At 52.0% G+C, this 11,988-nt stretch overlaps 1 long non-coding RNA gene across 1 annotated transcript; it reads right to left on the reverse strand.

The window, feature by feature from the left end:
* Nucleotides 1-4,704: 4,704 nt before the first annotated feature.
* LOC136304233 (uncharacterized) lies at nt 4,705-9,049 on the reverse strand. Its single transcript, XR_010724441.1, has 3 exons — nt 8,984-9,049; nt 5,148-5,185; nt 4,705-4,720 (listed from the first exon to the last, which is right to left on the reverse strand). It is a non-coding gene; the product is annotated as an uncharacterized lncRNA (long non-coding RNA).
* Between the last annotated feature and the right edge of the window lie 2,939 nt (nt 9,050-11,988).

Consider the following 11,988-nt stretch of genomic DNA (forward strand, 5'->3'; position numbering starts at 1 on the left):
CCTGACTTCACCCTTGACAGATATTCCAGCAGCAAATCGTTGCCCCATGATTGCGTACAAGTAACTGTGGTTGGACTCACCCTCTGCCAACAATTTCCTCTTCCATGTATTTCCTTCGGGGATTTTCCATGCTCGCCCTTTGCCCTGAGGGAAACAAAATGCAAGATGCTCACTTGAAAGCAGACATCCCACCATCCAAGAGATACAAAAGGCAGCCCTGCTGGGGCTGTACAGTCTGGCCTTCTGAGTCCTTTGTGGCCAGCTGGGTAACAACAACAACAACAACAATTGCAACAAGACAGGCAGCTCTGCAGCACAAGCAGGCCAGCACAGAGAATGATTTTCTACAGTCCTTTGAAGAGATCTCTTGAAAGAAAAGAAAGCACAGGGAGATGCATTCCCAGGAGAGGAGGGCATCTTCCCCACCTTGCAGCACTTTACCAAAAGAATGCCTTTCCCTTTGTAAACCCAAGCAGCTCATGCTCTAACCAATCCCAAGGGGCCTTCAGCAGCAGGACCCTCACCCTTGATGAGCAGGCTGAGCTGGAAGACGCCCTTGCCCGTGGCCCACGTGAAGAACCACACTGCTTCTCCTCCCCCTGACAGCAGGGATCAGTCCCTGCCATTGCACTCGCCCTCTCAGCCCCGCACACGTGCCCACCTTCCCGCAGCGGGCAAGGGCAGCAAGGACAGCAGTGCTCCTCAGGTGCCGGCGGGACACGGACAGCTGCCCAGAGGAGATGCTGACCCTCTGTGAGCCCAGCCCAGGCCGTGCAGGAGCCGGCCCAGAGCAGGGGCTGCTGCCTCGCGGCAGCTCCGCGCTGCAGCGGCCGGCCGGCAGCGGGACTCTCCCAGCTAAGGAAGGCTCCAGCCTCGGCGCTCACACCAGCCCTCAGGGCCAGGGCAGCCACCGCCACAAAGCTGCCAAAGCCCAGGCACCAGCACTGACAAGCAATGGCAAGAAGGCACGGCCACACCCAGCCCCTTCCAAGCGGGTGCCCCCACTGAGGACACAGCAGGATTGGCTTGGAGAGCAGACACACCCAGGTGCACATCAGTGCCCTTTTGTGCCAACAGGTGACGGGAGACAGAGAGTCAGCTGGGCTCTCTTCTCAGCCCCACCAGGTCTTATCTGAGGGCACAGGACTGGCAGCTGCTCTGGGCAAGAAGCAGCTTCAATGACTTGTGCTGTAGAATCACAAAGGACTTGATGTGTTTTCCTAGAGACTGGTCTGAGCAGGGCTTGGGCCAGTGGGTAGCATTCTAACAGTCATGGGAATGACTGGGAATCAGGTAGGAAAAAGTGTCATGGATCTGAGGAATATACAGCAGAGGGGCTGGAGGCTCACTCCTGAGAAATGCCCACAGCGCACTTTTATCTGATCATGCCCCAGGCCTATGTCTCTTGGATGCATCTTTCTAGGAACAAAACTAGGTTATTAAATACTGATTGTAATAAAAAGATCTGGTTTTTTTCATTGGGGGCACAAAAAAAACAGCTCTTGCTCTCTGTTTCTGCTGTCACCTGATGTTCTTTCCAAAGAGTCCTCACTGACAAATATATAATATTCTCATTAAAAAACCTGCAGATGTAGTAGTGGTAAATAAGAACAGTCATCAAAATGACGCCACTAAGACACATGGGGCAGAAGAGCTCCTTCAAGATGGAGAAAAAACCTCTACCCAAAAAAAATCCGTAAAAAAACCTAAACTAAAACCACAACCAGAAGACAAAATGCCAAAACCAATCAATTTCCGTGAAGGTTTTTTTTGCTCGGATGGCGGATGAGAAGTCAGGAGTCTAAGGAGAATTTAGGAAGCTGACTATTCTGTCCAGTTTGGCCACTAGCACACAGGACTTGCCCAGATCATTTGCTAGCTCACAGCCTTCTGCTGATGCAAGGACAACCCCTGCTTCTGCCTTTAGCAGATGGGGAAGCTCAGGCAAACCCCAGGCACGTCCAAGCTGCCCTCAGAGGCAGCGGGAACACCCAGAGCACTCTCTTGCTGCCTTGGAGCACAGCCTTTCCTGTGGGGAGCCCTAAATGCTCCTGGGACACCAAAGTGAGGAGGATCATTGGGTCCAGCTGTGCTGGCACGTGCACACCATACACTGTCCCTCAGAGAAGAAAGACACAAGACATACTCAGGAGCTCCAGGGACTCATCCTCATCATGCTCCATCTCCTGTTGCTGAGCAGAAGCCGTGTCAGTGCTGGAGATGAACGAACTGCCCGGGTTCCACTGCACAGCTTGGCCAGCACTAGTGCCTTCAGGTGACACTGCTGCTCCTGCAGGTTCAACAGAAGAGCCTGTGGAGATCTGAGACAACAAAGGAGTTGGTGTCAGAAAGAAAAGTGGCTGGCAGAGATTAGCTCCAGATCCCATTTCAAATGCAAGCCCTTAGCAAGATGCTGTCAGCCACATGCAGGGCTCTGCCATGGGTTTGTTTTGATGTCCACTCCTCAAACTGGATGGCTCAAAGCCAAAGGCTGGTTTGACTGGAGTGCAAGGCCAGATTCATTGTCTATTTTCTCCAAAATGCATTTGCGTGGGTTTTCTGAAGGGTGACTGCAAAAATGACCATTCCACTTTCTCCCAAGGACGCTTTTCCCCCTCCAAGGGCTGCAGACACACTTGCAGCTCTTTGTTCAAATGTTCTACCTTCTCCCATGGAGTCCTCTTTTCCTCTGGCATCTTCTGAACGTGCCCAACCGGCAGCGCTGCTGCTTGGGACAGTTTCTGTGCCTCACAGGAATCTTGGGCCTCCTTGCTGCCAGTCACTTGATGGAAATCTTTGCAGGCTGCCAGGCGAGATGTCAACACTTCCACCTCAAGTCAAAGAGAACAAAGCAGTCAGAGAGTCCAGCTTGTCCCTGTCAGCCAAGAGTCATCGACTGTGAGGAAAGGGAGAGGACCAGATTCACAAGGGATACAGACAGCTTCTTTCCAGATCCATCTGGGTCACCGTGTTCACCTGCAAGAACATCTCAAGAAACAAGGAGAGCGGGAAGAGGCCAGCAGGAATGCATTCAGATGACTGCTGGCCAAAAGGCCAAAGCACTAGTGACACTGTGCAGGGCAGCAGCTGAGATTCAGCAGAGCAGGGAGTGTCCTTCAGAGTGCCTGTGACACACACTGGAGCAGGACGGCACTCAGAGGCATCACCCCACCCCCCTGCTGCTCTGCAGGGGAAAGGCAAGAAGGGCAGAAAGCACCAGGTTGGTGACTGCAGTGGCTATTGCTCTTTCACTCACTTGTTTCTGTAGAGCCTCTTGCTTCTCAAGGAGGAGACAAATTTTCGCTCGGCATTCTGTTTGAATCTCCATTTCTTCCTCCAGCCTCTTCTCCCATGCCTTGATCCTAGCCCGAGTTTTCTGCAGCTCTGCCTCCAGCTTGTCTCCAAAGTTCCGTAAAGAACAGGAGACAGAACCTTCCATCAGGGGAGTGGCTACTACTCCTCCGCTTACATGGTTTTGTTGATTGCCCCTCTCCTGATGGAGTTTCCATTGATCCTCAGTTCTCCTGATGTCTTCCCTGCTCTTCCTCCTCGCTGCCATCGTGTCACTCGGAGGTTTGGGTGGCTCTGCTTGTGCCTCTGCCTCCACGTTCTGTACACACAAATGCAGAGCAAGTGACTGGGAGATGCCATCAGGCTCAGCTTTTTCCTTTTTCAGTGTACTAATCATATTCATTCAGCCACTTCTTTCTGCTTCCCTGCCCACCTCTGCTTCCATTGTAACCCTCCTGTCCCAGTGCTGATCTCTGCAGATGACAAGGCTCTGTGCTTTCAGTGCCTGGGGGACTCCTGGCCTCCTCAGTCCCAAGAGCTCCATTGAATTCCCCTCTCCCTGCCCTTCACTCTGTCCCACTGTGACACTAGCAGTACAATCAGCCTCCATCTGGGGCTGAAGCTCCAACAGCCTCTTTGGAAGCTGACAGGGAACGTGTCTTTTGCCACACAAGAGAAGAGATGCCCTCCAAAGATTCACGGACAACACATCATCTCTTAGCAGCTTATTAAAAGCCAAAAGACAGGTGGACTCCGAGTGCCTGTCAGCTCTGCTACTGACTGCTCCGCCTGAAGAGGCAAAAGAACAACCTGGCAACAAAGGCACCAAGATCCCTGTCTTCAAACAGCAACTCCACATCCCCAGCATGTCTCTGAAATGCTCCCGGGTAAGCACAGCCAAGAAGCTCATGGGCACGAACCACCCCAAAGAGCTTGTGTTCTCAGATCAAGACTTTTGGTGCCTGTGGGTACTTGGCACGTCTGTGGAGAGGGACAGGTGTCCCCAGACCACAGCGTCCCCCACGTATCCACCAAGGCTGAGCACAGTGCCTTTGGCATGCTCCCTCCTCTGCACACAGGGAACCTTCCTGCTCCAGGCTGGCCCCTATCAGAATCCCAGCAAGCTGGGGCCTAAACATGGCAGCTCAAAGCCCATTTTCCAGCTGTCACTGGCTGAGGGGAATGGCTAGGTCTGGCAGGACTGCAGCACTCGGCATCCTCAGCCACCAACAGCAAGAGCTGGCTGCTCAGAAACTTGCAGCTCTGCCTCGCACTAAAGACAGCACCCTCCAGAAGTGGCACTTACTGTCTGGGAAAGTTCCAGCTGTGGTGTGACCACAGCTGAAGCCTTGGGGTCATTTGGCTCCGCGTTGGCTTCTTGTCCAGGAGCAGAGGAAGCCAGAGGAGAGTCTGCTCTTGGTTCTGGGATCTGTGGACAGACAGGAGCGTGAGACACAGGCTCATTTAGAACCTTCTTTCTCTTCAGCTCTAGAACCAGCTCTACTAAGCACAAATCATCAACTTTGAGAGCAAGGGGATTCTAAGTCACTCTGACTAAATTCTAATGACCTGATTCAACTGGACACTGCAAATGGCTCCAAATTACATATTCCCCCGACTACTATCAGGAAGCACATTCTCTCTGCAAAACTGATCTTTTTAGTTCTTTTAAAGCTCTGAAATGGAAAATTAGGAAATAGGCAGTGATGCCTTTGCTCTTGCTGCTGCAGACATGGAAATGGATTTTCTTGCAGCCTACTCAGCTGGCCCTCTACACTCTACTGCCACAGGCCAAGCTCACAGCTTGCTGCACAATTTTAAACACCAGGAACATCAAATGTTCTTTCCTTACTCACCTCGGGATCAGCACCTCTGAATACCTGGCTCAGGTGACCTGCAGTGGACAAGGGAAAATGAAGCAGATGCTTTGAGAAAACTGGAGACAACCGCAGCATTTTTAGAAGACCTTCCAAGAAGGCCTCCCAGTCTACATTTTCAAAGTTGTCCTGCTTGACCCAGCAATGGAGGAATTGGCAAACTCTGCTGCCACAGACTCTCCCACGGAGGGAACGCAACCCCTGCAGGCTCCCTTGCAAATGCTGGCCGCACGGCCGTGGCTACACACACCCCCTTTTGAGCTGAACGTGCTGACAGCACCTTTACCCAAGCGGCATCCCAATGGCCTTTCTGTTTCCAAATCAACTCAGTCACTAAGAAAGAGCAGGAAGACACAAAAACCAGGTGAGGTGACACCCAGGGAAAACCTCTACTTACGTGCCAGGTTAGTCAGGAAATAGCAGGAATAAGTAACTCCATAAACAGTGAAAACTGCAGCGGCGAGTTGCCCAATCATTGTGGCAACTGCTGTGCAAGTTTGCAGACTGCGCTCTAACGCTAGCTAAAAGGAGTCTCCTGTCAGTCGGCAGCTGCCCACTGACAAAAGCCTCAAGCACAGGACCAAGTTCCTGCACCGAGCAAGCCCAAGAGCTGCTCTGACACCCCTGAGGCCTTCCGGGCACCAAGGCAACCTTGCGATGTCACCACGACCACGTGGCAACCGTGCCCTGACATCACAAAGCAAAGCCCCGTGACGGTCTGTGAATTGATAGAGATGGATAGAGTGATGTTTGTGTTGGTCTAGGCTGCATTTTTACCTTTTCCCCCGCTCAGCTGCCTGTTTCAGCTCTTGTTTCTCCCCCTGTGCCCCCTGTGTCCCCTGTTGCCGCGCTGGGTCCGAGCTGGCGGCCGGGCCGGGCGGAGCAGCAGTTCCAGCCCCGGCTGTCCCTGGAGCGCTGGGAGCTGCCGGTGGCCCCAGGCACTGTCCCCTGAGCCAGTGCCATCTGCTGTCCTTGTCCAGGGGTGCTGCTCTGCAGGGGAGGAAGCAAGAACAGAGTGAAAGGCTTTGAAGATGGGGTGGCGGGAATCCCTCTGCTTAGATTTCTGTTTAAAGATATATGGACTGTAGCATAGAGAGGAATAATTACATGGATATTTATATATGCAAGTTACTATTTGTATAGGAATATTTCTGTATGTATCTTTGTATATTTATAAATGTATGCTACATATATATGTCTGTATATATGCATACATCTTTGTAATAACATATGTATGTATGGATGTAAGTATATGTATATGTAAGTATGCTGTTCTATGTGTGTTTTAATTTTATTCCCTATAAATAGAGTTGTGTAGGTATTTCTATTCATGCAGTTGGAGTTATATGGCTCTTTAAATAGGTATATTGGTATTCCTAGAAGTAAATATATCCAGTTTTCTATTTACATCTGTGTATTGACTTCTGTATTTTGAGGTGGGTGTATCTGGGTGTATCTTTCTATTTAAACATGTATGGAGATGTATAGTTGTGTCATTGTATCGATTGAGATCTTTGTAGACGACGGTTTAGATAGAAATACTGATATTTTTGTATTCCTAGATGGGCTTTAGGCTTGCAGTAATATGTAATAAATTAAGTTGCTAAACACCTAATTGATCTCTGTGTCTAGTGACTTGTTGTAGATGTTGGCAATAAATTAAGTTTTCTTAACTGAAGTGGATATTTCTATATTTTTACATGGCATTGTTGTAAAAATCTAATAAATTCCTTTTTTTTAAGACTCAAATTGACATCAGCATAGTTCTGTATTGTCAGCGCAGGTGTAGCAATTTGTAATAAATGACATTTTCCATGTGAAATCAATTCTGGTGTATTTGTCGATCAGCAGCGCAGCTGTAGGAATCTGCAAGAAATTACAATTGTCAACTGCGATGGGCGTTTTGTGATTTGTGCTGTCCAGAGCAATGAGCAGTTTTATATACTGGAGGATTTTGGCCATGGAAATCTCCATCCGTGCCCAGTACATGCCCCACTTGCACTCAGGCTGGGCAAGGCAGGTGCAGATTTGGGATGGCAGCAGAGCCACACCTTGGCTGAGAACTCGCTGCAAAGGCTGCTGAGAAAACTCCGGGATTCCACGGAGCATCCAGCTCCAACCAGAGGCACCCAGGGAGGACAAATCCACTCGCCATGCCACGGGCAGCTCTTCAGGAAGCGCTCCAAGTGTCCCTCTGAAGGTCATCCTGGAGCCCAGGAGCCAACAGGGATCCTGAGCCAGCTCCGCTGCCTTTGGCAGCACTTTGCAAACGAGCTGCAGCAAGGGGGAGGCCGCAGGGCTGTGAGTGCTGCAGGCCGGCGATGAAGGAAGGGCCATGGACACCTGTGCTGACATGCTCCAGAATCCACAAGGATTCTGGGGGAGAAATGGCAAGCAACAAGTTCCCACAGCCACGACAGTGATGGAAGGCCTTGCTGTGAAGTTCCCTGGAGGAACTCCCAGGGGAGTTGCTGCTATAAGAACTAGTACCAGAAGGCACAAATGTAGTAACACTAGGAGATGGCCTCTAGGACCCACAGGCAATAGCTTAGGGAAAGATCAACTCTTTATTTGATATATTCTATTGATTATGGCATATCAAAATATAGAATATGCAGCATTATATTTGATAAATTGCATCTATGATACATATAAATATGTACCATTGAGTGCAGTTTCATAAATATTTTCATTTCATATAGATCTGATATATTCTTCCCACTTGGGGGAGTGAAGATGTACTGCTGTTGAGAACCTTCTGCCCACACAGCAGTCAGGCCACAGGGCTGTGCGTGCACACCCACCCACCGTCCTTGTTCTTCTCGGCATCTTGGGGCTGCTGTTGGCACAGAACTGGGATGAATTGAACTCGACACACCTGTCCATGTCCAGCCTGTCATCAACGCTGATGTGGCAGGGCACAACACAGAGCTCTCAAATCACTCACATTATCATACATGCTTTCATTCCTGCTGGGGAATGGGGAACTTAGAAACACCAAAGACACAGAAAAGAGGTGGAAAAAGTTGGGATCTTTGGGACACTGCTGGTACCCTCATGTAGGAACATTTGTTGGGCTTTTTAAGGTGATAACTTTCCAAAAACTAGCAAAGCTGCTCAGCATCGGTCACCCAGTTGTGAATGGTTTTCTTGGCTTGGCAAAACTGCAGTGTTAACTGCGGACTCCGTCCTTGGTTCAAACCACCTGCCCTGACCTGCAGACAAAAGCACCAGCACCAGCAGAAGCTACATCAGCCACTTTTCTCAAAAAGCTCTCTTCAATATGCCAGAGGAAAGGAAAACATGTCAGACAGTGTGGACTAATGACAAGACTCTGAGCAACAGTTAAAAAGCCAAGGGCCGCAGCATTCTGGGACACCCCTCGTGCTCCAAGGCAGCCAGGCCGCCCTGGCTGCCCGGGACCCTGCGCTCCACGGGCTCTGCAGAGCTGCACAGCGGGGAGGCAGCCTCGGGCACCTCAGGCCCTGGGCACCAGTGGCCTTCTTGGTCTGGACGGCTGCCTCTGGGCAAATGCAGCCTGCTGGCCCTCTGCTCTTGGCCCTAGCCCGGCCTTGCAGGGCTAATCCTGCTCCCGCTCTGAAACGTGCTCAAGAGGGACTCATTTGTTTCCAGCTTTCCAGGGCATTGATTTGCACCACAAAATACTGAAGGACTAAGGCCTGAACAACAGGCCCTGAGCTAAATCTGCCCTCTGGATGACCCTTCCAACCAAACTTTCAATGGATCTGCTCCTTAACCAAGTGTTACTATCATTAGGATCTATGCATTCATTCATTGGTGAAACACGTCTTTACCTTTCAGCATGAAGAAACCAGACAAGGCCACATCTGGCCTTGCTTCCTCCTTGAGCCCTGGACAGGCTCAGGGAGAAAACCAAGAGGAGAAGGAAATCAGATCTCCTGCCCCAGAAGGTCTGTCAGATTGCTCGTTCAGCACTGTCAAAGCTGGGCTACTCTCACAGTGCAGTCAGAAGCCTGGTGGCCAAGAAAGGGGGAGGCAGTGTAGGATTTCCTAGTTCCTCGCAGTGACTTTCCCGAGCTTTGCTGGGACAGCTTTCCCCACCTGATGAGTGGATCTGGATGAAGGATAAAGTAAAAAGGGTGTCTGCTGATGTATCTTTCTTAACCACTAGAGGCAACCTTTTGTACCAGTGATAAGGTGCATTGCTTACCTTCTTCTTTTCTGATTTGTCTTTGCACTCCTGCATGATAGTAAATGACACTGTTGCTTCAGCTGGTGTCTGTGTCTGTGTCTGTGACTCTCCCTGTTGCAGACAGGTAAAAAATGTTATTAAAGAAAGGTCTTATGGAATATGGATGAGGCCATGCTACTTTAGCTAAGCAGCTAGCAATAGCCTGCAAGCTCCCAGTTGAAAACTGTTTAGAGAAAGAGAAGTTTGTTCACACAACAGCCTATTCTTAGGGAGAAAAACAAGTGCATCTGCATAAATATTAGCTCTGTTCCATCAGAACCCACCAAGGAAAAATGGAAACAACCTGAAACTTAGCACATCCACACAAATGACCTTCTGACCAATAAATGAGGCAGTAAGAAAACTACCCGCCAACGGGTGTGGTGCATGAGGTCCCTGAAAACTGGACAAAAGAAGCGATGTGAATAAAGAATTGGCTTTATCTGCATGAAGGATATGGAGTCTCGGCTGATTCATTACAACATCTCCCCACCACCAAAACAAACACACAGCCAGTTGAGCACAAGACCTGCCTCTCTGCCAGCCCATTTCTTGGAAAACACCCCTGATTGCCATCTCTGCAAGTGCAATCCCCACTTTCCAGCTACCTTTTCTGCAGCCAGGCGAGAAAAGTAGTCGCTCTCAGCTCCGGACACCTCCAGACACCAACTGCTTTCAGCAGTCACAAGCCTGAAATATCAACTTCCTTACTGAACCAGCCCACTGGGAGCTCACACAGGGAGGCCTTTTGTCCAAGGATACCCACACCAGAGCTCGAGGCTGGAGCAGTTTGAAATGCAACACCTCCAGAGTTTAAACCTCCCTTTATCAAATGAGAACATACCAACCTGCCCCAAAGGGAAAGGAAAGAGAAGCTCTTCTCCCACAACAGCAAGCTCTGTGCTTCCTTTGGTTCCAGTGGAGAGTGGAGGCCATGGGCTACTCCTCACTTTGGGAAGGAACCTTGGGAAATGGCCTGACCTGGGAGACCAGCAGAGGGAAGTTCCCCAAAAGGTATGGAAAAGGATCTCTGCAGGGAAAAAGAAAAAAAAAAAAAAAAGGTTAATTGAAACTTTTCAAAAAGTTCTCAGACAGAAATTTCTGCCCCAACATGACAACCCCAAAGTCTCTGTGGTTTTTCAGGACACATCATTTTTGTCAGTGCCCCCAAGCACAATCAGCTCCCCAACAAGACTTCAAGACTAAAGGACAAACCTTCCCCCCTCACCTCTCCACACCAGCTCTAGGGAGTCTCTGTCCATTGCAAGATCTCCTTGGTCAGTCTGCATTGGCAAGAGCTGGCTGCAGGAGGCATTTGCATTGGAAATCTCCCCAGATGGGGGGAAAAACAGAAGAAGCGATTCCTGAGGAAAGAAAATGGCAACGTCATTTGGGAAGACAGCGGCGTGAGCTCCCTACAAGTGAAGGTCTTTCATCCCTGGCATAAAGCAACATCCATCCATGGGGCAGCACTAGCGTTTTGATGACAATGCTGACAAAATCACTGCCCCTTCCTGCTGCTGTTGCTGACAGCGAATCATGAGAAATGTTCCAACTCTGCAAAAAACAGGCAGAGATGGCGAGAAAAAAACAGTTAGTCTGCTGAAAAGGTGGCCAAAAGAATGCTTTCTAATGTCCCCTTTTCATCCTTTCCCCAGCCAAGACAAAGCAATGGCCTTTTCCTCCGTCACCGACGGTGACCCAGGCACAGGATGCAGCATGGGGACAGAGTCCACCACAGCTCCCAGAGCCCACCCTGCCCAGGGGCTTCCCGTGCCGAGCCGAACCGAGCCGAGCCGAGCCGAGCCGAGCCGAGCCGAGCCGAGCCGAGCCGAGCCGAGCCGAGATGCGGCCGTTGGTCTCCGGTCGTTGTGGCCACAGTCGGCGATGGACGCCATGCCGGAGCTGCCGCTGCCCGCCGGGCTCAGCGCCGGCACCTTCCCCGCCAAGCTGTGGCGCCTGGCGAACAGCCCCCGCGTCCGCTCCGTGCGCTGGGACAGCCAGGCGCGGGGGCTGCTCATCGACCGCTCCCTCTTGGAGCGGGAGCTGCTCGGCCCGGGCGGCTCGCAGGGGCCGGCCCCGCACACCTTCCGGGCCACGCAGTTTCGCAGCTTCCTGCGCCAGCTGAACCGCTACGGCTTCCGCAAGGGGCCGGGCTGGGTTGGCGCAGCCGCGCCGGGCGATGCCGGCGCCTAGCTCCACTACACGAACCCCTGGTTTCGCCGCGACCGCCCCGACCTCCTGCTCCGCATCAGGCGCCGGAGCGCGGCCAACAGGCAGCGGCCGGCGGCGGGGCGGGAGGGGCGCAGGCGCCCGCCCTGCGGCTTCAAGCCGCTGCCCAGGGAGCGGCCGCCGCTGCCGCCCGGGCGCCCGCCCCGCGGCTTCCTTCTGCTGCACAGGGAGCGGGTGCTGCCGGACGGCCGGGAGCTGCGCTGTCCCCGGCCCGGCCGCTTCCAGCAGCCGCCCAGGGAGCGGCCGCCGCTCGCCTGGCGCCCGCCCTGCGGCTTCCACCTGCTGCACAGGGAGCGGCCGGGGCCGGCCCGGCGGGAGGGGCCGAGCCGCTTCCAGGAGCTCTATGGGCAGCGGCCACTGCCCGCCCCGCGGGAG

This window comes from Chamaea fasciata, unplaced genomic scaffold (assembly GCF_029207755.1).
Source record: "Chamaea fasciata isolate MVZ Bird 193981 ecotype frontalis unplaced genomic scaffold, bChaFas1.0.hap1 SCAF_59, whole genome shotgun sequence".
Taxonomy (NCBI): domain Eukaryota; kingdom Metazoa; phylum Chordata; class Aves; order Passeriformes; family Sylviidae; genus Chamaea; species Chamaea fasciata.